We start from the raw sequence: 26,764 nt of genomic DNA on the forward strand, positions 1-26,764 counted from the left end.
CCAGAATCTACAAGGAACTTAAACAAATTTACAAGAAAAATCTAAAGCCCCATCAAAAAGTGAGTGAAGGATATCAGCAGACACTTCTCAAAAGAAGACATTTATGTGGTCAACAAACGTGAAAAAGAGCTCATCATCACTGGTCATTAGAGAAATGCAAATCAAAACCACAATGAGATACCATCTCATGCCAGTTAGAATAGCGATGATTAAAAAGTCAGGAAACAACAGATGCTGATGAGGCTGCTGAGATACAGAAATGCTTTTACACTGTTGGTGTGAGTGTAAATTAGTTCTACCATTGTGGAAGATAGTGGGGCGATTCCTCAAGGATCTAGAACCACAAATACCATTTGACTCAGCAATCCCATTACTGAGTATGTACCCAAAGGATTATAAATCATTCTTCTAAAAAGACACACGCACACATATGTTTATTGCAGCACTGTTTACAATAGCAAAGACTTGGAACCAACCAAATGTCCATCAATGATAGACTGGATAAATAACATATGGCATATACACACCATGGAATACTGTGTAGCCATAGAAAATAATGAATTCACATCCTTGAGAAACTAACACAGGAATAGAAAGCCAAACACTGCACGTCCCCACTCGTAAGTGGGAGTTGAACAATGAGAACACATGGACAGAGGGAGGGGATCATCACACATCGGGGCCTGTCCGTGGTGGGTGGGGGACAAGGGGAGGGAGAGCATTAGGACAAATACCTAGTGTGTGCGGGGCTTAAAACCTAGATGAAAGATAGGTAGGTTCAGCAAATCACCATGGCACATGGGTACTTATGTTAAAAAGCTGCATATTCTGCACATGTATCCCAGAAATTGAAGTTAAAAAAAAAAAGTATTCTGTATTTTTAAGTTTTCTTTTAATTGAAATGTAATAATTGTGCATATTTATAGGATACAATGTGTGATGTTTTTTACATGTGTGCCATTGCACAATAGTCAAATCAGCTATTTAGCAGATCTCTCACCTCAGCATTTCCTTGTAGCGAAAACATAGTCTTGTATTTGAGTTATTGTGAAATTTTTCTCATATATTTGGAGCATTATTCCCCTTTGTTATGTGCATAGTTTGCATTTTGTCACCAAAGTTCATCACCTACATTCTAGTCCCTTTCATTCCTCAAGAATTATCCCACTTCCAAAATCAATGATTCAGACATGGTCTTCTCTGACCATTACCTCATGTCATTAGAGTATAATCACTTAACTGCTGTCTCTTCACTGGGGCCTCCAACTCACTGAACATTTTTGGTTTTATTGAGACAGGGTCTCACTTTGGCACCCAGGCTGGAGTCAAGAATTGAGGTTTGGTAACCTCCCCCTAGGTTTTGGAGGATGTATGCAAATGCCTGGTTGTCTAGGCAGAGGTTTGCTGCTGGGGCAGGGCCCTCATTGAGAACCTCTGCTAGGGCAATGTGGAAGGGGCATACGGGGTTGAGGCACCCACAGATAGTCCCCACTGGGGCACTGCTTAGTGGAGCTGTGAGAAGAAGGCCACCATCCTTCAGAGCCCAGAATAGTAGATCTCCCAACAGCATGCCCTGCGTGCCTGGAAAAGCTTCAGACACTCAACATCAACCCATAAAAGCAGCTGGGAGGGAGGCTATACCCTGCAAAGCCACAGGGGCAGAGCTTCCCAAGACCATGGCAACTCTTGCATCAGTGTGACCTGGATGTGAGACATGGAGTCAAAGGGTATTATTTTGAATCTTTAATATTTGAATGCCCCACTGGATTTTGGACTTGCATTGGGCCTGTAGCCCCTTGTTTTGATCAATTTCTCCCATTTGGAATGGGGATAATTTCCCAATGCCTATACCCCCATTGTATCTAGGAAGTAACTAACTTGCTTTGGATTTTACAGTCTCATAGCTGGGAGGGATATGCCTTGTCTCAGATAAGACTTTGGACTGTGGACTTTTGAGTTAATGATAAAATGAGTTAAGACTTTGGGGGACTGTTGGGAAGGCATGATTAGTTTTGACATGTGAGGACATGAGATTTGGGAAAGGCCAGGGGTGAAATGACATGGTTTGGCTGTGTCCCCACCCAAATGTCATCTTGAATTGTAGCTTCCATAATTCCCATGTGTTGTGGGAGTGACCCAGTGGGAGACAATTGAATCATGGGGTGGTTTTTCTCATACTATTCTCCTGGTAGTGAATAAGTCTCATGAGATCCGATGGTTTTATAAGCTGTTTCCCCTATTGCTTCACTCCCATGCTCTCTTGCCTGCTGCCATGTAAGAAGTGCCTTTCACCTTCCACCATAATTGTGAGGCCTTCCAAGTCGTGTGAAACTGTGAGACCGTTAAACCTCTTTTTCTTTATAAATTACCCAGCCTCAATTATGTCTTTATTCGTAGCATGAGAACAGACTAATACAAGTTGTTAAACCATTTCACTGATGAGAATTGAGAGATTCAGGCCAGGCGTGGTGGCTCAAGCCTATAATCCCAGCACTTTGGGAGGCCGAGACGGGTGGATCACGAGGTCGGGAGATCAAGACCATCCTGGCTAACACGATGAAACCCTGTCTCTACTAAAAATTACAAAACACTAGCTGGGCGAGGTGGCAGGCGCCTGTAGTCCTAGCTACTTGGGAGGCTGAGGCAGGAGAATGGCGTAAACCCAGGAGGCGGAGCTTGCAGTGAGCTGAGATCCAGCCACTGCACTCCAGCCTGGGCTACTGAGCAAGACTCCATCTCAAAAAAAAAAAAAAAAAAAAAAAAAAAAAAAAGAGAGAATTGAGAGATTCATATCGGGATAATTTGCCCATCACCACAGTGGATAAGTGGCAGAACATTGGTGTTCCTTCTCTTGGTTAGCCTGTAGATTTCATTTAGATTGGAGGGGAGTAGAATTCATAAATTTCCTGGTACAAATTTTATGATCACTCTGAAGTAGAATTGGCACTTTATTGTGGAGTTGCCAGGTTATTTCACACTGCAGCTCCTGTTGCATGACCTGATAATGAAGTTATTATGTATAAGAGTGTATCTCTAGATGTATCGAAAATACATCTGCTGAGTCAGCCCAGAGGAGCCAAGCCATGGCCTGGTCTCTGACGGAGTTTGACAAAAATTTTCTTTTCTCATCTCATCTGCTCTTGTCTCTTTCCTTTTTTTTTTTCCTCCTCTCCATCTCCCTCTCCCTGTCCTTGTCTCTGTCCCTCGAGTCTGGTTCTGTCACCTAGGCTGCAGTGCAGTGATGCAGTCACAGGTCACTGCAACCTCTGCCTCCCAGGCTCAAGCCATCCTCCCACCTCAACCTCCTGAGTAGCTGGGACTACAGATGCCCACCACCACACCAAGCTACTTTTTTTTTTTTTTTTTTTTTTTTGGTAGAAATGAGAGTTTCACTATGTTGCCCAGGCTACATTTGAACTTCTGAACTCAAGCGATTTGCTGTCCTCAGCCTCCAAAAGATTGAGGATTATAGGCATGAGCCACTGCGCCCAGTCAGTTTGAGCTTTTCATACACACATTCTCAGGGATGTCATCCTTGACTGCAGCCTGTGGATGCTGATGGGGAGTAGCACAGTCTGAATCATGGTGTCCTTCAAAAAGTCGGTGTCCTTCAAGGATCTGGCTGTGGACATCACCAGGGAGGAGTGGGCCCTGCTGGACACAGCCCTGAGGAAGAACAGAGACATGATACTGGAGATCTTGAATCCTGTGGCATCTGTGGCTGAATCTGTCAACATTCATTTACTTCATCAAATACTACCCAGAATAGCTTCCCCACATTCCACTCCATCTCTGCCCTGGTGCCTATGCGGTAGTCCCCACCTCATCTGCTTTAAATACATTCCCAGACCCTCAGTGGATGCCTGAAATGAGAGAGTATCTCTATGCTGTTTATTCCTGTACATTCATACCTATGATAAGGTTTAAATTAGGCACACGCAAAAGATTAACAGTAAAAATTAATAATACAATCAAATCATATAAATATCTACTACAATCAAAGTTATGTAAATGTGGTCTCTTAAAATATCTTACCGCATGATACTTAATTTTCAGACCACAGTTGACTGCAGGTAACTGAAGCCACAAAAGCATAACCTCAACTGAGGGAGGACTAGTTAGCACCCCTATAGCACTCAGAACTAACTGGACAGAATTTGCTTATTTATTCACTTATGTGTAGCTTGTCATCTCATGAGAATGCCCACTTCCTGACCAAGAATTTATAGGTTTTTTTGCTACTCCATATCTAACACCCAGAACCATGCTGGACGCTCAATGGATATTTGTTAAAAGGAGGAAAAACTGTGTTAAGTATTTACTAACAACCGTTCTGCTCAGTGAACCATGGTGGAGTTTGACACCCCAGTAGTAAACATGGCAGAGACTATTCCTCTAAAATAGACCTCTCAGCGTTCTGATTGAGCTTATGCCTATTAGACGTCTTTTGAAAATAAGATCTAATCCACTGTGGAAACAATACCATCCTGGTTGTAAAAAAGAGAAGGTATAGCAGCCTGTCAGAGACAGTGTCTCATTCTGTCACCCAAGCTGGAGGGCAGTGGCACAGTCAGCTCACTGCAGCCTCAAATTTCTGGGCTCAAGTGAGCCTCCTGCCTCGGCTTCCTGAGTAACTGGGACTGCAGACATACACCACGATACCTAACTGAGTTTTTATTCTTTTAGAGACAAGGTCTCTGTGTTGCCCAGACAGGCCTCGAACTCCCAGCCTCAAGTCACAATCTCCCAAGGTGCTGCAATTACAGGTAGAGGCCTCCATGCCTGGCCATGCAGTCTATCTTTAGCCCTGGGCACGAGCATCAGCAAACAGCTCCCCAGTCTCTGAGCTCCAGGCCAGGTGCCCTTCCTGCTCTGGGCGGCGCCTCCCATGTCTCTGGTATTCAGGGCACTCTTCCTGGCATTGCCATTTCATGTGTGCTGTGTTCCTCCCCTCCCCGCCCTTGATGATCAGTCACAGATCTCAGCACAGAACTAAACGTTCAAGCCCATGTTTTCTGCAAACAGGATATCAGGTCTCCAAATCAGGTGTGAGTGCTCAGAGCCAGGAGAGGAGAAGCGGAGGGGAGGAGGTTGCCCCAAATCCTGAGTGCAGGTGAGCTCCAGGTTCTGTGAGCTGGTGTGAAGAGCCACCCAGGAGGGACAGGGCTGGGGCCATGTCAACCTCAGATGTCCTTGAGGGAGTGGCTTTTCCAACGTCGTATTGAGGTCAGTGTAAAAATGCCTGTCCAGTGGTGTCATAATTCTTCAGACATTTCCCTCTGTCTTCATCTAGCCTTCAGCACGTTCCTTGGCCTCAGAGGGAGGTATCTTCCTTCCATGCGTCTTTGACGGGAGTTAAACTTGATACAGTACCCTTTGTTTTTGGCCCTCCCCTTGTTGATTTCCGCTGTCTCAATCTCCCAACATCCATCTTTTAATTTTCCCTCTCATTTTGGTCTTAACAATATTCTCTAATTGTTGATGTCCTATAATGTTCTTCTGATCGCTGGTATATTCCTTTATTTCGTGTCTTCACTCTTTGTTGCAGATCAATATTTGAAACATACTTGCTTGCTTTTGTAAAATGTTCCTTCCCCTAATGCCACTATAGCTGTTTCTTTTCTCAAAGAAACATCTTTTCACATCTTCTCAGGTATGGAAAGTGAACTTGAAGGGTATGAAACGATAGTCACACAGGCTATCTTTAGGAAATTCCCATTCATCCATGCGTCAGTTTTAAGTCTCAGGGAATGACCCTGCCTGTCCACATAAGGGACCTGGGACTGGGATGAGTTAGAAACTCGGCGCAACCACCTGCCTGAAAATAGAGATGAACGTAGGCGCTGCCCCAGCAGCAAATGTTGCATAATTTGAATTTTGGAATGAAATTGGCCTAAAGTCAAACTGTAATCTGAGTTTCTATGAAATGGAGACTGCTTAATCATACCTCACATATCTAGCATTTGGAATATAAACAAGATCTAAAACTTAACCGGAAAGCAATGCAGGTGACGGGCTGAAGTTTAGAAACTGGATGCGAATGTAAGAAAGTAACGCTCCATTTGAAGATAACTGACTCAGGGAGACTTAAGCTGGAGAGGATCCCTGAAGGGCCAACTCAGAAGTAACATGCAAAGGAATGAATGAAGGAATGTATGTGAGCAAGCCTCCCACAGCCTCTTCCTTCCATGCCAAGAGCAGAGATTTCTTACCAGAGTGGAGCTTTTTTAATGTAATGAGCCTGGGGAAGATTTCACATACAACCCCAAACTTCTGTCCGCCTGGCCTGGCCTTCATTTTTCTGCCTTCTCGCCTCACGTGCTGCCTTCTTGTCTTCTGACTCTGCCTTCCTCTTTTCTCGGCTTCTGGCCTTTTGCCTTCCAGCCTTTCTGGCCTTCTGACCTTCTACTTTGTTCCTTTCTGGCTGCTGCCGTCTGGCCTGGCCTTCTGCCTTCTGGCCTTGCCTTCTTGCCTCCACACCTTCTGCATTTGGCCCTCTGGCTTTCTTTACTTCTGCCTTCTGACCATCTGACTTGGCCTTCTGCCTTCTGATGATCTGATCTGGCTTTCTGCCTTCTGGCTTGGCCTTCTGCATTCTGGCCTCCGGTCATTCAGGCCTTCTGCCTCTGGCCTCTGGCCTTCTGCTTTCTAGCCATGTGGCCTACCGCCATCTGGCCTGGCCTTCTGCGTTCTTGCCTTCTGGCTTTCTGGAGCTCTGGCATGATGTCTTCCTTTTGGTGTTCTGTCTTCTGGCCTGGACTTGTGCCTTCCCGCATTCTGGCTCTCTGGCCTGGCCTTTTGTTTTCTGGCAGTCTTCTCTCTGGCCTGGCCTCTGGTTTTCTGCCTTCTGGCTTTCTGCCCATCTGGCCTGGTCTTTGGCCTTCCGTCCTCCTGTCATTCCTTCTAACCTCCTTGGCCATCCTCCTTTCTGTGTTCTCCTTTTGGTGTTCTGCCCTCTGGTCTGGCCTTCTGCGTTTTCGCCTGGAGTTCTATTTTCTCACCTACTGACCTTCTGGCCTTTGTCCCTGGTCTTCTGCCTCCTGGCCACGTGGCCTTGCCTTCTGCCCTCTAGTCTTCTGGCCTGGCCTTCTTCCTTCTGGTCTTCTGCTTTCTGGCCTGGCCTTCTGTTTTCTGTCCTTCTGTCCTTTTCCCTTCTGGCCCTCTGCCTTCTGGCCTTCTGGCTTTTGTCCTTCTGGCCTTCTGCTTTCTTGTCATTTGCCCTTCTGCACCTGGCCTGGCCTTCTGCATTCTGGCCTCCTGGCCTTCTGGCTTATGGCCTTCTGTCCTCTGGTCTTTTTTTTTTTGTGCCTTGTAGCCTTCTGCCTTCTGGCCTGGCCTTCTGCCTTCTGGCCTTCTGCCTTCCGCTCATCTGGCCTGGCCTTCTGGCTTTTTGGCTCTCCGGCCTGACCATCTACTATCTTTCTGTTGTTGTTCTGGCTTCTTGGCTTATCTTCTGTATTCTTGCCTGGCCTTCTGTATTTTGTTCCTGCCTACTGACCTTCTGGCCTTCTTCCCTGGCTTTTTGGCCTCCTGCCTTCTGACCTTGTGGCCTGGCCTTCTGCACTCTGGCCTTCTTCTTTTTGGCCTTGTGTCCTGGTCTTTGCCTTCTGAGATCTGGCCTTCTGTCTTCTGGGTAGCTGACTGGGCCTTTGGCCTTCTCACCTTCTTGTTTTCTTCCTGGCCTTCTGCTGGCTGCTCTTCTGGCCTTCTGCCCTCTGGCCTGTGTTTCTGGTCTTGCCTTCTTTCTGACTTCTGGCCTTTTCTGGCCTGGCTTTTTCTTTCCTGGCTCTCTTTTCTCTAGCTTGGCCTTCTGTGTTGTGCCCTTCTAGCCTTCTGACTTTCAGCCTGCTCACCTCTGTCCATCTGGCTTGGGCTGCTGCCTTCTTGCTTGGCCTTTGCTTGCTGGCCTTCTGGCCTTCTGCCTTCAGGAATTCTGGCCTTTTGGACTGGCCTTATGTTTTTCTGGCCCTCTTCTCTCTGGCCTGGCCTCTGGCCTTCTGCCTTCTGGTCTTCTGCCCATCTGGCCTAGCCTTTTGCCTTCTTGACTTGTCTTTTGTTTTCTGGCCTCTGACCTGCTGTCTTCTGACCTTCTGACCTTCTGTCTTGGCCTTCTGGATTTCTTCCCTGGTCTTTTTGCTTCTGGCCTTCTTCCCTGGCTTTCTGCCTGCTGGCCTTCTGGCCACGTGACCTGGCCTTCTACCCTCCGGCCTTCTGGTCTAGCCTTTTGCCATCTTGTGTTCCGTCTTGGTCTTCTACCCTCTGGAAGTCTGACCAGGCCTTTCGCCATCTCACCTTCTTGCTTCCTTCCTGGCCTTCTGCTTGCTGGTCTTCTGGCCTTCTGCCTTCTGGCCTTCTTGCTTCTTGGTGCTCCGGCATGGCCATCTGTCTTTCTTTCAGTGTTCTGTCTTCTGGCTTGGCATTCTGACTTTTGGCATTCTTGCCTTATGGCCTGGTCTTTTGTTTTCTGGACTCCATCTCTCTGGCCTGGCCTCTGGCCTTCTGCTCATTTGGCTTGGCTTTCGGCCTTCTGTTTTTCTTTCTTCTGGTCTTCCTCCTTCTAACCTTCTGGCCTTCTGGCTTTCTGGCACTCTGGCTTGGCCTTCTTCCTGTTGGTGTTCTCTCTTGTGGTCTGACCTTCTGCCTTCTTGCCTCATTTTCTGTTTTCTGGCTTTCTTCCCTTGTCTACTTTCTTCTGGCCTTCTTCCCTGGCCTTCTGCATTCTTTCCTGGTGTTCTGTTTTCTGGCCTTCTGGCCTGCTGCCCACTGACCTTCTGATATTCTTCCCTGACCTTCTGCCATTCTTCCCTGACCTTCTGCCTTCTGGCCTTCTGGCCTGATATTTTGCCTTCTGGCTATGTGGCCAGGCCTCCAGCCCGCTCACCTTCTTGTTTCCTTTCTGCCCTTCTGCTTGCTGGTCTTCTAGCTTTCTACCTTCTGGCCTTCTGGCATGGCCTTTCCTTTTCTTCCCTCTGACCTGGCCTTGTGGCTTTCTGTCTTCTGGCCGTCTGGCCTGGCATTCTGTCTTCTAGCATGGCTTTCTGCCATCTGCCATTCCGGCCTCTGTCTTCTCTCCTGGTCTTCCGCTTTCTTACCCCTTATAGGTTCTGGCCTTTTGGCTTGGTCTTCTGCCTTCTTACCTTCTGACTTTCTGCCTCCTGGCCTTTGGCCTTTTGCCTATTTAGCCTTTTTGTTTGTTTTCTTTCTTTCTTTTTTTTTTTTTCTCCTGGCTTTCTCCCTTTTGGATTTCTGGCTCTCGGACTTTTGGTCTTCTGGACTGGCCGCCTTCTTATCGCCTTTCTGGCCTCCTAGCTTTCAGCCTGCTGACCTCTGGCCACTCGGCCTCGGCTTTTGCCTTCTTGCCTGGCCTTCTGCTTGTTGGCCTTCCAGCCCTCTGCCTTCTGGCATTCCTGCCTTCTTGCCTAGTCTTTTGTTTTCTGGCCCTCTTCTCTCTGGCCTGGCCTCTGGCCTTCTGGCTTCTGTCGTTCTGCTCATGTGGCCTGGCCTTTTGCCTTCTGGCCTTCTGGCTTTGGCTTTCTTTTGGCTTTGGCCTTCTTCTGCTTTCTGGCCATCTGGCCTGTCCTTCTGCCTCCTGGCCGCCTGCCTTCTTCCTTTTGGCCTTTGGCTTAATGGTGCTCTCGCCTGGCCTTCCTCCTCCTGTTCTGCCTTCTTGCCTTGCCTTTTGCTTTCTGGTCATCTGGCATGCTGTTTTCTGGCCTCCTGTTTTCTGACCCAGTGCTCTGTTTTCTGGCCTTCTGGCCTGCAACCTTTCGTTCCTCTGTCCTTCTTCTGGCCTTCAGGCTTTCTGGCACTGCAGCTTGGCCTTCTTCCTTTCAGTGTGTTGTTTTCTGGCCTGGCTTTCGCCCTTCTTGCCTGGCTTTCTGTTTTCTGGCCTTGTGACCTGCTTCCTGTTTACCTTCTGGCCTTCCTCCCCGGTCTTCTGCCTCTGGCCATCTTGCCATCTGCCTTCCGGCTGTCTGGCCGGGCCTTTGGCCTTCTCACTTTCTTCCTTCCTTCCTCTGCTTGCTTGGCCTCTGCTTGCTGGTCTTCTGGCCTCCTGCCTTCTGGCCTGTTTCTCTGGCCTGGCCTCCTGCCTTCTGGCCTTCTGACTTTTGTCTTCTGGAATTCTATCTTCTTGCCTTTGCCTTTCTGGCTCTCTGGCCTGGCCTTCTTTCTTCTGGTCTTCTGCCATCTGGCCTGGCCTTCTGCTTTCTGGGCATCTGACCTGCTGCCTTCTGGCCTTGTGTCCTGGCCTTCTGCCTTATTCCCTGGTCCCGTGCCTTCTTATTGTTTACCTTTTGGCTTTCTGACCTGGCCTCCTGCATTCGGGCCTTCTGCCCATTTGGCCTGGCCTTCTGACTTTGACCTCCTGACCTTCTGTCTTCTTGGCTCTGGCTTTCTGGCTCTCTGGCCTGTCCTTTCTTCTGGCCTTCTGTCTTCTGGCCTCCTGACTTTCTGGAACTCCGGGTCTTCTTTTGTTCGGTGTTCTGTCCTCTGGCCTGACTTTATGCTTTCTTGCCTTGCCTTCTGTTTTCTGGCCTTCTGGCCTACTGTCTTCTGGCCTTCTGGTCATGTGGCCTGGCCTTCTGCCCTCTTGCTTTCTGGCTTGGCCTTCTGCTTTCTGGCATTCTGTCCTGCTCTTCTGCCTTCTGGCCATCTGGCCTTCTGCTTGCTGATCTTCTGGCCGTCTGGCTTCTGGTTTGGCCTTCAGGCATTCTGATCTTCTGGCCTGACCTATTGTTTTCTGGCCCTATTCCTTCTGGCCTGGCCTCCTGGCTTTCTGCCTTCTGGCCTTCTTGGCAAGCCTTCTGGCCTGGCCTTTTGCCTCCTAACATTCTGGCCTTCTGACCTGGCCTTCCTGCTCTTTCTTTTGGTACAGTACCTGTTCAGGTCTTTTGCCTGTTTTTTTCCCGATTGGGTACTCTCCTTTTTCTTATTGGTTAGTAAGTGTTCTTTATATATTCTGGATATTAGTTCTTGGTTGAAGATATTATTGCTAATATGTTCTCCATTCTGTAGGTCGCTCTCTCATTCTCCTAATGGTGATATTTGTTGGACAGATATTCTCATTTGTAATACTATACATTTTATTTCTTTTTTCTTGCAACAGAATATAATTTTCTTAAGGATATTTAAATGAAGAAAGCAGCATCTTCCAGTGGATGAAGGAGTTTTAGCAGAGGGAGGGAGGTGGGAATGTCAGGAGCTTGGAGGACACAGGTGTCACCTGACCCTCAGGGATGTGTAAGAATCTGGAGCCGGGGGGAGGCTGCAGGAGTTTTGGGTGGGACAATCATGGAGGCTTTCTAAAGCCATGCTGTGGAGTTGGTCTTCCTTCCTGAAGTCCACAGAGAGCTGAAGTTTTGAGCAAGGGCTGTCAAGACCAGAGCTGGGGTTAGGATTATTAATTCAACAGCAAATGCCTGATGTGGTGAAGTGGAGTCAGAGAGAGCCCTGCCTAGAAAGACTTGGGGCAGCCTCATAGAGAGGGCTTAGCACTCTTTCTCCCCAAAGGCATATAGGCTGGGGATGGGGTGTGGAGACACATTCACGGATGCTGTGTCTTTAAGGATAATGCCACAGCCCTCTCTGGCTCTGACTCAGTCTAGAGCTGTCTTTCTGCTCTATGGAAAAGCTCAGAGAACAAGCAGATGAGTCAGAGGTTCACAGGGCAATCCTTCATCCATCAGTGCTCTGGTAGCATTGGAGGAGATGGGGCAAGTCTGCCAAACTCCTCTCACTGAAATCTAAACATCTCAGAACCCAGATAGGGACATGGAAATCATACGTTTTATTTTGAAAAATATCATCACTCTTCAAAAAATATTTAAGGTGACTAACAAAATAATAGCAATAACATCTCTACTGTATCCTTAGGCCAGACCCCATACTGGTCATTATGGTAGGAGACGCACTTGGAGCTGTGCACAGAGAGGACGCCAAAAGCAGAGGCATGTGATGGAGAATAAGGCAGGAGCTCAAAGAGCCTGTGGTGGGGAGTTGTATGTGTCCACCTGGCCAGGCTATAGCACCCAGTTACTCAATCCAACACTCATCTAGGTGTTGCTCTCAAGGGATTTTGTAGATGGGCTAACATCTACTATCAGTTGACTTAAGATAAGGAGATTACCTTCAGTAAACTGAATAGGCCCCATTTGATCAGTTAAAAGGCCTAAAAAGTGGAATTGAGGTTTCTCTGAGGAAGAAGAAATTCTTCCCCAAGACTGCAGCATCATCAGCTCCCGCCTGAGCACTTGCAGCCTGCTGACCCGCCCTGAAGATGTCGGAATTGGCCAGCCCCACAATTTCATGAGCAGATACATTAAAGTAAGTGTTTTTTAATTTCTCTCTCTATTTCTATGTCTCTCTCTACCTCTACCTCTACTTCTACCTCTTTATCTCCATCTCTACCTCCATCTTCATCACCATCTCTATCATCTCTATCTCTGTCTCCATCTCTAAGTGTGGTTTAATATCTCTGTCTACATATCCTGTTCTTCCTGTTTCTCTGGAGACTGCAGGCGAATACTTAAAGCCAAGGTCAATGGAGCAATGGACAATGAGGACCAGTTCTCTGACCTTAGTGTCTTCTTTAATTTCTCTCTCTTACTCTGCTGTAGCTACAAAGACCCTCTTTCTGGTCTTCAAATGTTCCAAGCATGTTGTAGCTGCCAGACTTTGGCACTTGTTCCCATCACCCAGACAGCTCTTCCTCACAGCCTGAGCATCCGCTTCATCTAGGGGTTTGCATAGAAGCCACCTCAGGGAGAGGTCTCCCCTGGTGGCTCGAACCTACAATATCCATCACCATCATCCTGTCTTCACTCAGATAGTTTTCTTCCCAGTGCTTATCACTGCTGGCTAGTAGATAGCTTTTATTTATTTATTTATCTATTTTTTATTTATTTATACCCAGGCTGGAGTGTAGTGGCATTTTCTTGGCTCACCGCAGCCTCTGTCTCCCGGATTCAAGTGATTCTCCTGCCTCAGCCTCCTGAGTAGCTGGGGTTATAGGTGAGTGCCACCATGCCCAGCTAATTTTGGTATTGTTATTTTTATTTATTTTTTGTTATAATTTAAGTTCTAGGGTACATGTGCACAATGTGCAGGTTTGTTACATATGTATACATGTGCCGTGTTGCTGTGCTGCACCCATTAACTGGTCATTTACATTAGGTATCTCCTAATGTAACATATCTCCTAACATATCTCCTAATGCTATCCCTCCCCTCTCTCCCCACCCAACGACAGACCCTGGTGTGTGATGTTCCCCACCCTGTGTCAAAGTGTTCTCATTGTTCAGTTCCCACCTATGAGTGAGAACGTGTGTTTTGTTTTCTGTCCTTGTGATAGTTTGCTCAGAATGATGGTCTCCAGCTTCATCCATGTCCCTACAAAGGACATGAACTCATCCTTTTTTATGGCTGCATAGTATTCCATGGTGTATATGTGCCACATTTTCTTAATCCAGTCTGTCATTGATGAGCATTTGGGTTGGTTCCAAGTCTTTGCTATTGTGAATAGTCCTGCAATAAGCATACGTGTGCATGTGTCTTTATAGTAGCAGGATTTATAATCCTTTGGGTATATATCCGGTAATGGGATGACTGGGTCAAATGGTATTTCTAGTTCTAGATCCTTGAGGAATCGCCATACTGTTTTCCATAATGGCTGAACTAGTTTACAGTCCCACCAACAGTGTAAAAGTGTTCCTATTTCTCCACATCCTTTCCAGCACTGTTGTTTCCTGACATTTTACCATCTGACTGGTGTGAGGTGGTATCTCACTGTGGTTTAGATTTGCAATTCTCTGATGGCCAATGATGATGAGCATTTTTTCATGTGTCTGTTGGCTGCATAAATGTCTTCTTTTGAGAAGTGTCTGTTCATATGTTTTGCCCACTTTTTGATGGGTTGTTTTGATTTTTTCTTGTAAATTTGTTTAAGTTCTTTGTAGATTCTGGATATTAGCCATTTGTTGGATGGATAGATTGCAAAAAATTTCTCCCATTCTGTAAGTTGCCTGTTCACTCTGATGCTAGTTTCTTTTGCTGTGCACAAGCTCTTTAGTTTAATGATCCCATTTGATATTTTGGCTTTTGTTGCCATTGCTTTTGGTGTTTTAGACATGAAGTCATTGCCCATGCCTGTGTCCTGAATGGTATTTCCTAGGTTTTCTTCTAGGGTTTTCATGATTTTCAGTCTAACATTTAAGTCTTTAATCCATTTTGGATTAAGTTTTGTATAAGATGTAAGGAAGGGATCCAGTTTCAGCTTTCTACATATGGCTAGCCAGTTTTCCCAGCACCATTTATTAAATAGGGAATCCTTTCCCTATTCCTTGTTTTTGTCAGGTTTGTCAAAGATGAGATGGTTGTAGATGTGTGGTATTATTTCTGAGGGCTCTGTTCTGTTCCATTGGTCTATATCTCTGTTTTGATACCAGTACAATGCTGTTTTGGTTACTGCAGCCTTGTAGTATAGTTTGAAGTCAGGTAGTGTGATGCATCCAGCTTTGTTCTTTTGGTTTAGGATTGTCTTTACAATGGGGGCTCTTTTTTGGTTCCATGTGAACTTTAATATAGTTTTTTTTTTTTTTGATTCTGTGAAGAAAGTCATTGGTAGCTTGATGGGGATAGCATTGAATCTATAAATTACCTTGGGCAATATGGCCATTTTCATGATATTGATTCTTCCTATCCATACGCATAGAATGTTTTTCCATTTGTTTGTGTCCTCTCTTATTTCATTGAGCAGTGGTTTGTAGTTCCTCCTTGAAGAGGTCCATCATATCCCTTGTAAGTTGTATTCCTAGATATTTTATTCTCTTTGAAGCAATTGTGAATGGGAGTTCACTCATGATTTGGCTTTCTGTTTGTTATTGGTGTGTAGGAATGTTTGTGATTTTTGCACATTGATTTTGCATCCTGAGACTTAGCTGAAGTTGCTAATCAGCTTAAGGAGATTTTGGCTTGAGACTGTTGGGTTTTCTAAATATACAATCATGTCATCTGCAAACAGGGGCAATTTGACTTCCTCTTTTCCTAATTGAATACCCTTTATTTCTCTCTCTTGCCTGATTGCACTGGCCAGAACTTCGAACACTATGTTGCAATAGGAGTGGTGAGAGAGGGCATCCCTGTCTTGTGCCAGTTTTCAAAGGGAATGCTTCTAGTTTTTGCCCATTCAGTATGATATTGGCTGTGTGTTTGTCATAAGTAGCTCTTATTGTTTTGAGATGCATTCCATCAATACCTAGTTAATCGAGAGTTTTTAGCAAGAAGTGCTGTTGAATTTTTTCAAAGGCCTTTTCTGCATCTATTGAGATAATCATGTGGTTTTTGTTTTTGGTTCTGTTTATGATGGATTACCTTTATTGATTTGCATATATTGAACCAGCCTTGCATCCCAGGGATGAAGCCCACTTGGCTGTCATGGATAAGCTTTTTGATGTGCAGCTGGATTTGGTTTGCCAGAATTTTATTGAGGATTTTTGAATCAATATTCATCAAGGATATTGGCCTAAAATTCTTTTTTTGTTGTGTCTCCACCAGGCTTTGGTATCAGGATGATGCTGGCCTCATCAAACGAGTTAGGGAGGATTCCCTCTTTTTCTATTGATTGAAATAGTTTCTGAAGGAATGATACCAGCTCCTCTTTGTACCTCTGGTAGAATGCAGCTGTGAATCTGTCTGGTCCCGGACTTTTTTGGTTGATAAGCTATTAATTATTGGCTCAAAATTTGAGAGCCTGTTATTGGTCTATTCAGGGATTCAGCTTCTTCCTAGTTTAGTCTTGGGAGGGTGTATGTGACCAGGAATTTATTCATTTCTTCTAGATTTTCTAGTTTATTTGTGTAGAGGTGTTTATAGTATTCTGTGATGGTAGCTTGTATTTCTGTGGGATCAGTGGTTATATCCCCTTTATCATTTTTTTTATTGTATCTATTTGATTCTTCTCTCTTTTCTTCATTATTAGTCTTGATAGCAGTCTATCAATTTTGTTGATCTTTTCAAAAAAACAGCTACTGGATCCATTGATTTTTTTGAAGGGGTTTTTGTGTGTCTATCTCCTTCAGTTCTGCTCTGATCTTAGTTATTTCTTGCGTTCTGCTAGCTTTTGAATGTGTTTCCTCTTGCTTCTCTAGTTCTTTTAATTGTGATGTTAGGGTGTCAATTTTAGATCTTTCCTGCTTTCTCTTGTGGGCATTTATTGCTATAAATTTCCCTCTACACACTGCTTTAAACGTGTCCCGGAGATTCTGGTATATTGTGTCTTTGTTCTCATTGGTTTCAAAGAACATCTTTTTTTTAAAAATTAATTATTTAATTAATTATTATTATTATACTTTAAGTTCTAGGGTACATGTGCATAACGTGCAGGTTTCTTACATATGTATACTTGTGCCATGTTGGTGTGCTGCACCCTTCAACTCATCACCCATCAACTCATCAGCACCCATCAACTCATCATTTACATCAGGTATAACTCCCAATACAATCCCTCCCCCCTCCCCCTCCCCATGATAGGCCCAGGTGTGTGATGTTCCCCTTCCAGAGTCCAAGTGATCTCATTGTTCAGTTCCCACCTATGAGTGAGAACATGCAGTGTTTGGTTTTCTGTTCATGTGATAGTTTGCTAAGAATGATGGTTTCCAGCTGCATCCATGTCCCTACAAAGGACACAAACTCATACTTTTTTATGGCTGCATAGTATTCCGTGGTGTATATGTGCCACATTTTCTTAATCCAGTCTGTCACTGATGGACATTTGGGTTGATTCCAAGTCTTTGCGATTGTGAATAGTGCCGCAATAAACATACATGTGCATGTGTCTTTATAGCAGCATGATTTATAATCCTTTGGGTATATACCCAGTAATGGGATGGCTGGGTCATATGGTACTTCTAGTTCTAGATCCTTGAGGAATCGCCATACTGTTTTCCATAATGGCTGAACTAGTTTACTATCCCACCAACAGTGTAAAAGTGTTCCTATTTCTCCACATCCTCTCCAGCACCTGTTGTTTCCTGACTTTTTAATGATTGCCATTCTAACTGGTGTGAGATGGTATCTCATTGTGGTTTTGATTTGCATTTCTCTGGTGGCCAGTGATGACGAGCATTTTTTCATGTGTCTGTTGGCTGTATGAATGTCTTCTTTTGAGAAATGTCTGTTCATATCCTTTGCCCACTTTTTGATGGGGCTGTTTGTTTTTTTCTTGTAAATTTGTTTGAGTTCTTTGTAGGTTCTGGATATTAGCCTTTTGTCAGATGAATAGATTGCAAAAATTTTCTCCCATTCTGTAGGTTGCCTGTTCACTCTTATGGTAGCTTCTTTTGCTGTGCAGAAGCTCTTTAGTTTAATTAGATCCCATTTGTCAATTTTGGCTTTTGCTGCCATTGCTTTTGGTGTTTTAGACATGAAGTCCTTGCCCATGCCTATGTCCTGAATGGTACTACCTAGGTTTTCTTCTAGGGTTTTTATGGTATTAGGTCTAACATTTAAGTCTCTAATCCATCTTGAATTAATTTTCATATAAGGAGTAAGGAAAGGATCCAGTTTCAGCTTTCTACTTATGGCTAGCCAATTTTCCCAGCACCATTTATTAAATAGGGAATCCTTTCCCCATTTCTTGTTTCTCTCAGGTTTGTCAAAGATCAGATAGCTGTAGATGTGTGGTATCATTTCTGAGGATTGTATTCTGTTCCATTGGTCTATATCTCTGTTTTGGTACCAGTACCATGCTCTTTTGGTTACTGTAGCCTTGTAGTATAGTTTGAAGTCAGGTAGCGTGATGCCTCCAGCTTTGTTCTTTTAACTTAGGATTGTCTTTGCAATGCGGGCTCTTTTTTGGTTCCATATGAACTTTAAAGCAGTTTTTTCCAATTCTGTGAAGAAAGTCATTGGTAGCTTGATGGGGATGGCATTGAATCTATAAATAACCTTGGGCAGTATGACCATTTTCACGATATTGATTCTTCCTATCCATGAGCATGGCATGTTCTTCCATTTGTTTTTGTCTTCTTTTATTTCACTGAGCTGTGGTTTGTAGTTCTCCTTGAAGAGGACCTTTACATCCCTTGTAAGTTGCATTCCTAGGTATTTTATTCTCTTTGAAGCAATTGTGAATGGAAGTTCATTCATGATTTGGCTCTCTGTTTGTTTGTTACCGGTGTATAAGAATGCTTGTGATTTTTGCAATTTAATTTTGTATCCTGAGACTTTGCTGAAGTTGCTTATCAGCTTAAGGAGGTTTTGGGCTGAGAGAGTGGGGTTTTCTAAATATACAATCATGTCATCTGCAAAGAGGGACAATTTGACTTCTTCTTTTCCTAACTGAATACCCTTTATTTCTCTCTCTTGCCTGATTGCCCTAGCCAGAACTTCCAACCCTATGTTGAATAGGAGTAGTGAGAGAGAGCATCCCTGTCTTGTGCCAGTTTTCAAAGGGAATTTTTCCAGTTTTTGCCCCAAAGAACATCTTTATTTCTGCCTTCATTTCGTTATGTACCCAGTTATGTACTTCAGGAGCAGGTTGTTCAGTTTCCATGTAGCTGAACAGTTTTTAGTGCGTTTCTTAATCCTGAGTTCTAATTTGATTGCACTGTGGTCTAAGACACAGTTTGTTATAATTTCTGTTATTTTGCATTTGCTGAGGAGTGCTTACTTCCAACTATGTGGTCAATTTTGGAATAAGTGCGATGTGGTGCTGAGACGAATGTATATTCTGTTGATTTGGGGTGGAGAGTTCTGTATATGTCTATTAGGTCTGCTTGGTGCAGAACTGAGTTCAAGTACTGGATATCCTTGTTAACTTTCTGTCTCGTTGATCTGTTTTATGTTGACAGTGGGGTGTTAAAATCTCCCGTTATTGTTGTGTTGGAGTTTAAGTCTCCTTGTAGGTCTCTAAGGACTTCCTTTATGGATCTGGGTGCTCCTGTATGGGGTGCGTATGTATTTAGGACAGTTAGCTCTTCTTGTTGAATTGATCCCTTTGCCATTATGTAATGGCCTTCTTTGTCTCTTTTGATCTTTGTTCCTTTAAAATCTGTTTTATCAGAGTCTAGCATTGCAACCCCTGTTTTTTTTTTTGTTTTTTTTTTCTTTTTTTGCTTCCATTTGTTTGGTGTATCTTCCTCCATCCCTTTATTTTTAGCCTATGTGTGTCTCTGCATGTGAGATGGGTCTCCTGAACACAGCACACTGATGGGTCTTGACTCGTTATCCAATTTGCCAGTCTGTGTCTTTTAACTGGAGCATTTAGCCCATTAACATTTAAGGTTAATATTCTTATGTGTGAATTTGATCCTGTAATTATGATGTTAGCTGGTTATTTTACATGTTAGTTGATGCAGTTTCTTCCTAGCATCAATGGTCTTTACAATTTGGCATGTTTTTGCACTGGCTGGTACCAGTTGTTCCTTTCCATGTTTAGTGCTTTCTTCAGGAGCTCTTGTAAGGCAACCCTGGTGGTGACAAAATCTCTCAGTATTTGCTTGTCTGTAAAGGATTTTATTTCTCCTTCACTTATGAAGCTTAGTTTGGCTGGATATGAAATTCTGGGTTGAAAATTCTTTTCTTAAGAATGTTGACTATTGAGCCACCCTCTCTTCTGGCTTATAGAGTCTCTGCTGAGAGATTCGCTGTTAGTCTGATGAGCTTCCCTTTCAAAGGGAACTTTGAACTTGTCAAAGTCATTCTCTGTCCAACTTTGTTCCATCACTGGCAAGGAGCTGCATTCCTTTGGAGAAGAAGAGGTGCTCTGATTTTTAGAATTTTCAGCTTTTCTGCTCTGGTTTCTCCCCATCTTTGTGGTTTTATCTACCCTTGGTCTTTGATGATAGTGACTTACAGATGGAGTTTTGGTGTGGATGTCCTTTTTATTTGTTAGTTTTCCTTCTAACAGTCAGGACCCTCGGCTGCAGGTCTGTTTGAGTTTGCTGGAGGTCTACTCCAGACCCTGTTTGCCTGGGTTTCACCAGTGGAGGCTGCAAAACAGCAAATATGGCAGAATGACTAAAGTTGCTGCCTGATCCTTCATCTGGAAGCTTCGTCTCTGAGGGGCACCTGGCTGTACGAGGTGTCAGTCGGCCCCTACTGGGAGACGTCTCCCAGTTAGGCTACTCGGGAGTCAGGAACCTACTTGAGGAGGCAGTCTGTCCATTCTCAGATCTCAAACTCCATGTGGGAGAACCCCTACTCTCTTCAAAGCTGTCAGGGATGTTTAAGTCTGCAGAAGTTTCTGCTGCCTTTTGTTCAGCTATGCCCTGCCCCCAGAGGTGGAGTCTACGGAGGCAGGCAGGCCTCCTTGAGCAGCAGTGGGCTCTACCATGTTTGAGCTTTCCAGCCATGTTGTTTACCTACTCGAGCTTCAGCAATGGTGGACGCCCCTCCCCCAGCCTCGCTGTCACCTTGCAGTTCAATCTCAAGCTGCTGTGCTAGCAGTGAGTGAGGCTCCATGGGCATGGGGCCCTCAGAGCCAGGTGTGGGATATAATCTCCTGGTGTGCCATTTGCTAAGATCATTGGAAAAGCTCAGTATTAGGGTGGGAGTGTCCTGATTTTCCAGGTACTGTCTGTCACGGTTTCCCTTGGCTAGGAAAGGGAATTTCCCAAACCCTTGCCCTTCCCGGGTGAGGTGATGCCCTGCCCTGCTTCGGCTCACACTCCATGGGCTGCATCCACTGTCCAACCAGCCCCAGTGAGATGAACCCGGTACCTCAGTTGGAAACGCAGAAATCACCTGTCTTCTGCATCACTCATGTTGGGAGCTGTAGACTGGAGCTGTTCCTATTCGGCCTAATTTTTGTATTTTTAGTAGAGGCGGGGTTTCTCTATGTTGGCCAGGTTGGTCTTGAGCTCCTGACCTCAAGTGGTCCACCTGCCTCAGCCTCCAAAAGTGCTGGGATTACAGGTGTGACCCACTGCACCACACCATAGCTTTGTTTTAATTGTCTCTTGCTCACTGGAATAGAAGCTTCACAAGAGCAGAGATATACTTTTTATCTCTCACCTCTTAGACCTCAGCACAGTGCCTGCCACAGAGTGGGCCCTCAGTGGGTTCCAGATTGTGGTGGGTTTTGACTGGTGGGCTCAGTAATTGTAAGGAGTTGAAAGCAGATTAACCACCTGATATCCTCCTGGCAGCCATGGACTCCTGGAGAGACGCCTTGGAGGGAACCTGCGAAAAGATACCAGCAAGAAACAACTCGGAGGTACCTGAAAGTTTTTCCTTATCTCTGATCCACGTTGCCTGGCCACGTTGTTCATAAAGAAGGCCTTATGACACATCTCATAAAAGCAACCCTAGCCTCTCGATCACTTGGCAATTTGGGGGAGGAAAATCAGACACTGAAAATGAAAGTGCACAGTGGTAATATATGGTATCACATCCATCATTCTTTACAGCAACAAGAACGATGGCCTTTGGGAAGCAGCAGTTGCACCTAAAAGATAGGCAGTTTAGACATGTCTTGACAGAGAAGAATTACCCATCTCACCCTCATCCCCCCACATCCCCATCCTGATCCCAAGGAATGGCAGAATTACAAAGAAATCAAATGCAGGGCAGATTTAGTAGGGATTCAAGGCTTTGGTGCTAATAACAAGATGAAGTTTTAGTCTACCAGGTATCAGCATATTCTCAGTCTGGGCAAGGGTGTGGCTGCCCGTTAGACAGGACTTGGTGGGATATGGGAGGACTCACTTGCCTCTAATAGCGCTCAATAATTTGTCCAGGGTGCTGAACTGGGGCCATGCAGGCCTAATTAGCGTTGACAAATAGCAGTCCCAGGTGATGGTTCTTACACTTGGCTTCTGTGTGAGAGTGAGTTTATTTTGAATTAATGAAGCTGGAGTGGGAATAGATATCTAGAAATTACAAACATAAGCTTATGAGAGCCAGTTGATAACATAAGCAAGTGAAGCAAGGTTTAAAGCAATAGAGAGTAGTGAGGATTGTGGTTAACCTGAAGGTGCAAACCCCACCTAAAGCAAGAAGCCACCACTCAGTTTCAGCTGTTTGAGGCCAAGTGGGAGTGTGAGACTGGTGTTTCCAATCAGAATTTATGGGAGGAGCTAAAAAAAAAAAAACCTCTTTTATGTGGGATCTCTTGATTTTAAATATTGGCAGCTAATTTTAAAATGTTCTAGACTAATCCCTTATCTTAAGATGGGGAGTTGCAGGCCAGGCCAGAAAGGGGACGAGACTTGCTCAAAGCAGTTCGGCAACTTTGCCACAAGATAGGGATTGTGATTTCATTGCCTGACTCCTAGTTTAGTGCTCTTTCCTTTTCACTTCAGCTTGCTTTCCTCTTTAACAAAAGTCTTTAGTCTCTCATCCCTGGACCCAGAAAAGAGAGGGTAAGGAAGAAATCGGCTGGGTCGGGGGATGTCTAAGCAAACAAGTCCTAAATTTTACAAGAGCATGAGATAAACACAATTATTTTAACATACTCTAACTCAGCAAAGTTCTGGATTTAGGGTACAGAAGCCAGGGACTGAGGATATCAGGACTGGAGAGTCAGGGGTGCTTTGCAAAGATGTGTGCTCCTCCTGGACCATCTGCAGTGTTCTGGGGCATCCCTTGTGGAGCACCTCTGAGCTCTGAGCCAAATGCGTCCCTTTTCCTTTTATGCTAACCAAGTTTCACAAGAACAGATCCTGTGGCCTCTGACTTCAACCACAGTAGTTGTAAGCTGTCCTTGTAGGAGTTCTCTGGAGCAGAATAATCATGCAGACCATGGAGAAAAATCCGGCAAGATATATCTGGTCTAGCCACCTATCATAACTCAACAGCGTCTTCCTTCTGCTCCCTGGCTTAGACTCCCTGAGCCCTTATCCTCCAAAGCTGGGCAAATCTTTCACGTTTGGCAATATGGGGGACACAGTTTGCATTACACAAATCAACAATGTCATCTCAGAAGAGACCAAATAGGAAATAAGAGGCTTAATGGGATTTATCAATTACTGTCTAGGACCATATTTCTTTGGGAAGTGATTGTTTCACAGAATCTAATGTCTCATAGTTTCAGATTACTTCCAACCAGGACAGCCTACAAGATAGCAGTACAATCGGGGGAATTGGGCAATGTAATTATAGTATGGAAATGATGTTATCACTCAAGCAGAGTGTAGACCTTGAATCTAAAACCTTGCTCTGTCTTCTCACCCATTTTCCATGGCTCGCACTTGAAGCTGTAGCCACCACACCCAGGAAACCTGGAGGTAAGCTCACTCCTACTTGGAAGCTAGAAGGTGGTCAAGTCCCTGTGTAGGGTGTAATAAGGTGTGGGGCAAGGGATCAGGACCAAGCAGGGACTGAGCAGTTGGGGCTAACAGGAACACCTCAGGGGTGACCCATTGCCCTAGTTTATGATGGTAACAATTTCCCAAGTACTTAATTTCCCAAGCATATACTTATGTGTGTGTGTATGTGTATGTGTGTGTGTATGCATATATATATAACTCCTAATTCTTGTTACATATTAACAAGACTATGTATATGTATATATGTGTGTATGTGTGCGTATGTACGTATATATACACCTTCCTCCCTCTCATCTTCTTTTCTACCGCTCATCCTTTCTTTCATCCATTCATCTATCCATCATCCATCCATTATTAAATATTTTCTTACTATTTTCCTTCCTTTTCTCCTTCTTTCATTTGTTCATTCCTTCCTTCCTTCTTTCCTCCCACGCATCCTTGATTTCTTGCATCCATCTGTCCATTCATCTATACATTATCTACTCTTTGTTATTAAATCCATCCATCCTTCCTTCCTTCCTTCCTTCCTTCCTTCCTTCCTCCCTCCCTCCTCCTTCCCTCCCTCCCTCCCTCCTTTTCATCCATTTATTTACTGAGTACCATCTCCACATGAGACAATATGTAAGGTTTTTGACGATACAGAGATGAATTATTTCAACTACTCATTGAGCATATGCTATGTGCAAACATACCTATACGTAGCTTCCAGGTATAGAAAAACTCATTATTCATATTGTTCACCAAATATTTGTGGATGATTGATAAGTTTTTTGGACTTACTACTGCTCGTCAAACCCATTTCCACTTTTACTTGAGCACACAGTTTAAACTACATTTTCAAGCCTTCCCTGCAGTGAGGTGTGACCAAAGTGACTGAATTCTAGTTAAAGGAATGTGAGCAGAAGTGATGTGGGGTAGTTCCTGACCTGGCCATAAAATGTTCCTGCTTTTTCCACAACCTTCCAGCTAGGTTTCAACACCAAGGATGACCCTGGAAGGTCACTTGTTGAAACTGGCAGAGCCATCAGGAGCCTGGGTTCTTGAATGAACCAGTGGAGCAGAGCCCTCCTTCCCTCCCCCATCCTCTGGTGCCCTGAACCTGCATTGCATCGTCAGGTAAGTAAAACCTGCACTGATTGAGTTGAGGAGAAACATGAAGGTTGTCAATTGCAACAGTTAGATAAACTTTATAACAGGTGCTGGGGGAATGAACATCCATGCAGACTTTTTTTTTGGCACCTACTACAGTCCAGGAAACATAGTGAGTGGCCAGAATGAGGCACAGCTCACTCATTCAAACAACTCTACTAGGCTATGGGGCTGCAGAGATAGATTCATAACAATTTCCACAAACAATCATTAGGTAATTAGTATGCCCCAGTCGTGGAGTTAAACTTTGAGGACACAAAGAATAATTCATTCAAACATGGATTAAGTTTACTACTACGTGCTTGACACCGGGTTGAGTATTAGGGAATCAAAGATAAACATAACTGTTCTCTTCAAGGGGTTCACAATCTGGTGGAAGAGCCACATCACGTCCTGGTGTTGCAAGTATGGGAAGTGTTCAAATAGAACTTTCCATGAGATTCCATGATGACCCAGGAAATTATCTCTGCTTGAGGCTGAGGGAGAAGAGGAGGGAGCATGGAAGGTTGCAATAAATGGTGGTTTTAGATCTCAGCTTTGAAGGATGAATATAAGTTTTCTAGGCAGAGAATAGGTGGAAGGGAAATCCAGGCAGAGGACACAGCATGTGCAATGGGGGTGTGTCCTGGGATCAATGAAGAGTTCTGTGTGTCTGGAGCTCAGGGACAGGGGCAAGGACAGAAGCAAGTGAACAGGATGGCAGCCTGACTGTATGGCAGATGCTCTCCTCTTTCTCCCTGCAGGGTTTGTGTGACTGGACTTAGCAGGGCTAACAGGCTGAGATTAATCCCATCCTGGACTGAGGCGGGAGTAGACATTCTGTCTGATGCCTCTCCCACTGGACAAGGACTGGGGTTCATTTTAAAATGATATCTTAATGAGGAACCTCACGATGTCATCCTGCTAATATCATCCCCATTTTATGAATGAGTAAATTACTCATTCAGATGACACAGCTGTTTGAGCCCAGGTTGGCACTTAAGCCTCCAAGTGAGATTGCATTTATAATGTGCTTGTGGCCCCTGTAGAGTAGGAAAGGGGTTTCCAGATCAAACAATGAGGCAGAGGCTCTGAAAATCTCGGGGTGATTGACTATATTTGGCAGAGGCCAAGGAAGTTCCCCTTCCAAACACTAACCAGAACTAGTTCCACCTGGCACTCGTGTGTGTGTGTGTGTTCATGCGCACGTGCGCACGCCTGTGTGTGTGTGTGCATGTTTGTGTGTATGTGTAGTGTAGTGAGGGGTGTAAAGGTGGGAGAGTCGTAGCTGAGCCAGGTACAGCCTGTGCTGTGCTAGGAAGGAAGAAATCTCTCCCTGAGCCAACGTTAATATAAGCTTGGCAGGTTCTGCGCAGGCCCCCAGTTGATTATGCCAGTGAATGCTGGGGAGGAAAAGATTAAGCTGCCAGAGTGGGGTGTGAATGCACATTACACAGGGTGACTACACACACACACCCACACAGCCACACACCAACCCACACAGCAACACACCGACCCACACAGCAACACACCAACCCACACAACACACCGACCCACACAGCAACACACCAACCCACACAGCCACACACCAACCCACACAGCCACACACCGACCCACACAGTCACACACTGACCCACACAGTCACACACTGACCCACACAGCCGTGCAGCCACACACTCACACAGTCATACACCCACACACCAACCCACAGAGCTACACACCGACCCACACAGCAACACACCAACCCACATGGCCACACACCGACCCACACAGTCACACACCGACCCACACGGCAACATACCGACCCACACAGCCACACACTGACCCACACACCCGTGTAGCCACACACCCACACAGTCATACGTCCACACACCAACCCACCCACATAGTCACACACTGACCCACACAGCCATGCAGCAACACACCCACAGAGTCATACACCTACACACTAACCCACAGAGCTGCACACAGACCCACATACCTACCCAGCCCCACACACCCACACAGCCATATACTGACCCACATGGCCGTACCAAGGTGATCAGAGTCTGGAACACCCTTTCTATAGACTGACCGCAAATTGGATTTCCTGTCAACTCTCGCACTTGGAGTCACAGCTCAGGGTATTTGAAGAACACACTTGGTGGGGCTCACAGAGCCATCTCGCTAATTTGGGGCAGCCCAATCTGTAGAGTTATAAAGTGTTGCTTTTCACAAGGTTACTTCGCTGGATGGGTTTTGTGCAGCTTTGAAAATAAGACTTATTCCTAACAGAGCTTTCCTCTGGGGCTGTTGTTCCATTACTGTTTTTATTATTTATTTGTATGGGTGTGACATGGTCGGGGGAGGAGAAGGGGCGTGTGTGTGTGT

At 45.0% G+C, this 26,764-nt stretch overlaps 1 long non-coding RNA gene across 13 annotated transcripts in view; it reads left to right on the top strand.

The window, feature by feature from the left end:
* The first annotated feature begins 12,147 nt into the window (after positions 1–12,147).
* LOC139358546 (uncharacterized) overlaps positions 12,148–26,764 on the top strand; it is a 42,286-nt gene continuing 27,669 nt past the window's right edge. For 8 of the 13 annotated variants that reach the window (XR_011613682.1, XR_011613687.1, XR_011613680.1 and 5 more), the window contains exons 1-6: positions 12,153–12,324; positions 12,914–13,011; positions 16,352–16,479; positions 21,146–21,213; positions 23,195–23,224; positions 24,233–24,382. This is a non-coding gene — a long non-coding RNA (uncharacterized lncRNA). Of the gene's footprint in view, positions 12,325–12,913; positions 13,012–16,351; positions 16,480–21,145; positions 21,214–23,194; positions 23,225–24,232; positions 24,383–26,764 lie in introns of all 13 variants that reach the window. The other 5 variants (XR_011613692.1, XR_011613686.1, XR_011613689.1 and 2 more) reach the window with 5 other exon arrangements.

This window comes from Macaca nemestrina, chromosome 15, assembly GCF_043159975.1.
Source record: "Macaca nemestrina isolate mMacNem1 chromosome 15, mMacNem.hap1, whole genome shotgun sequence".
Taxonomy (NCBI): Eukaryota; Metazoa; Chordata; class Mammalia; order Primates; family Cercopithecidae; genus Macaca; species Macaca nemestrina.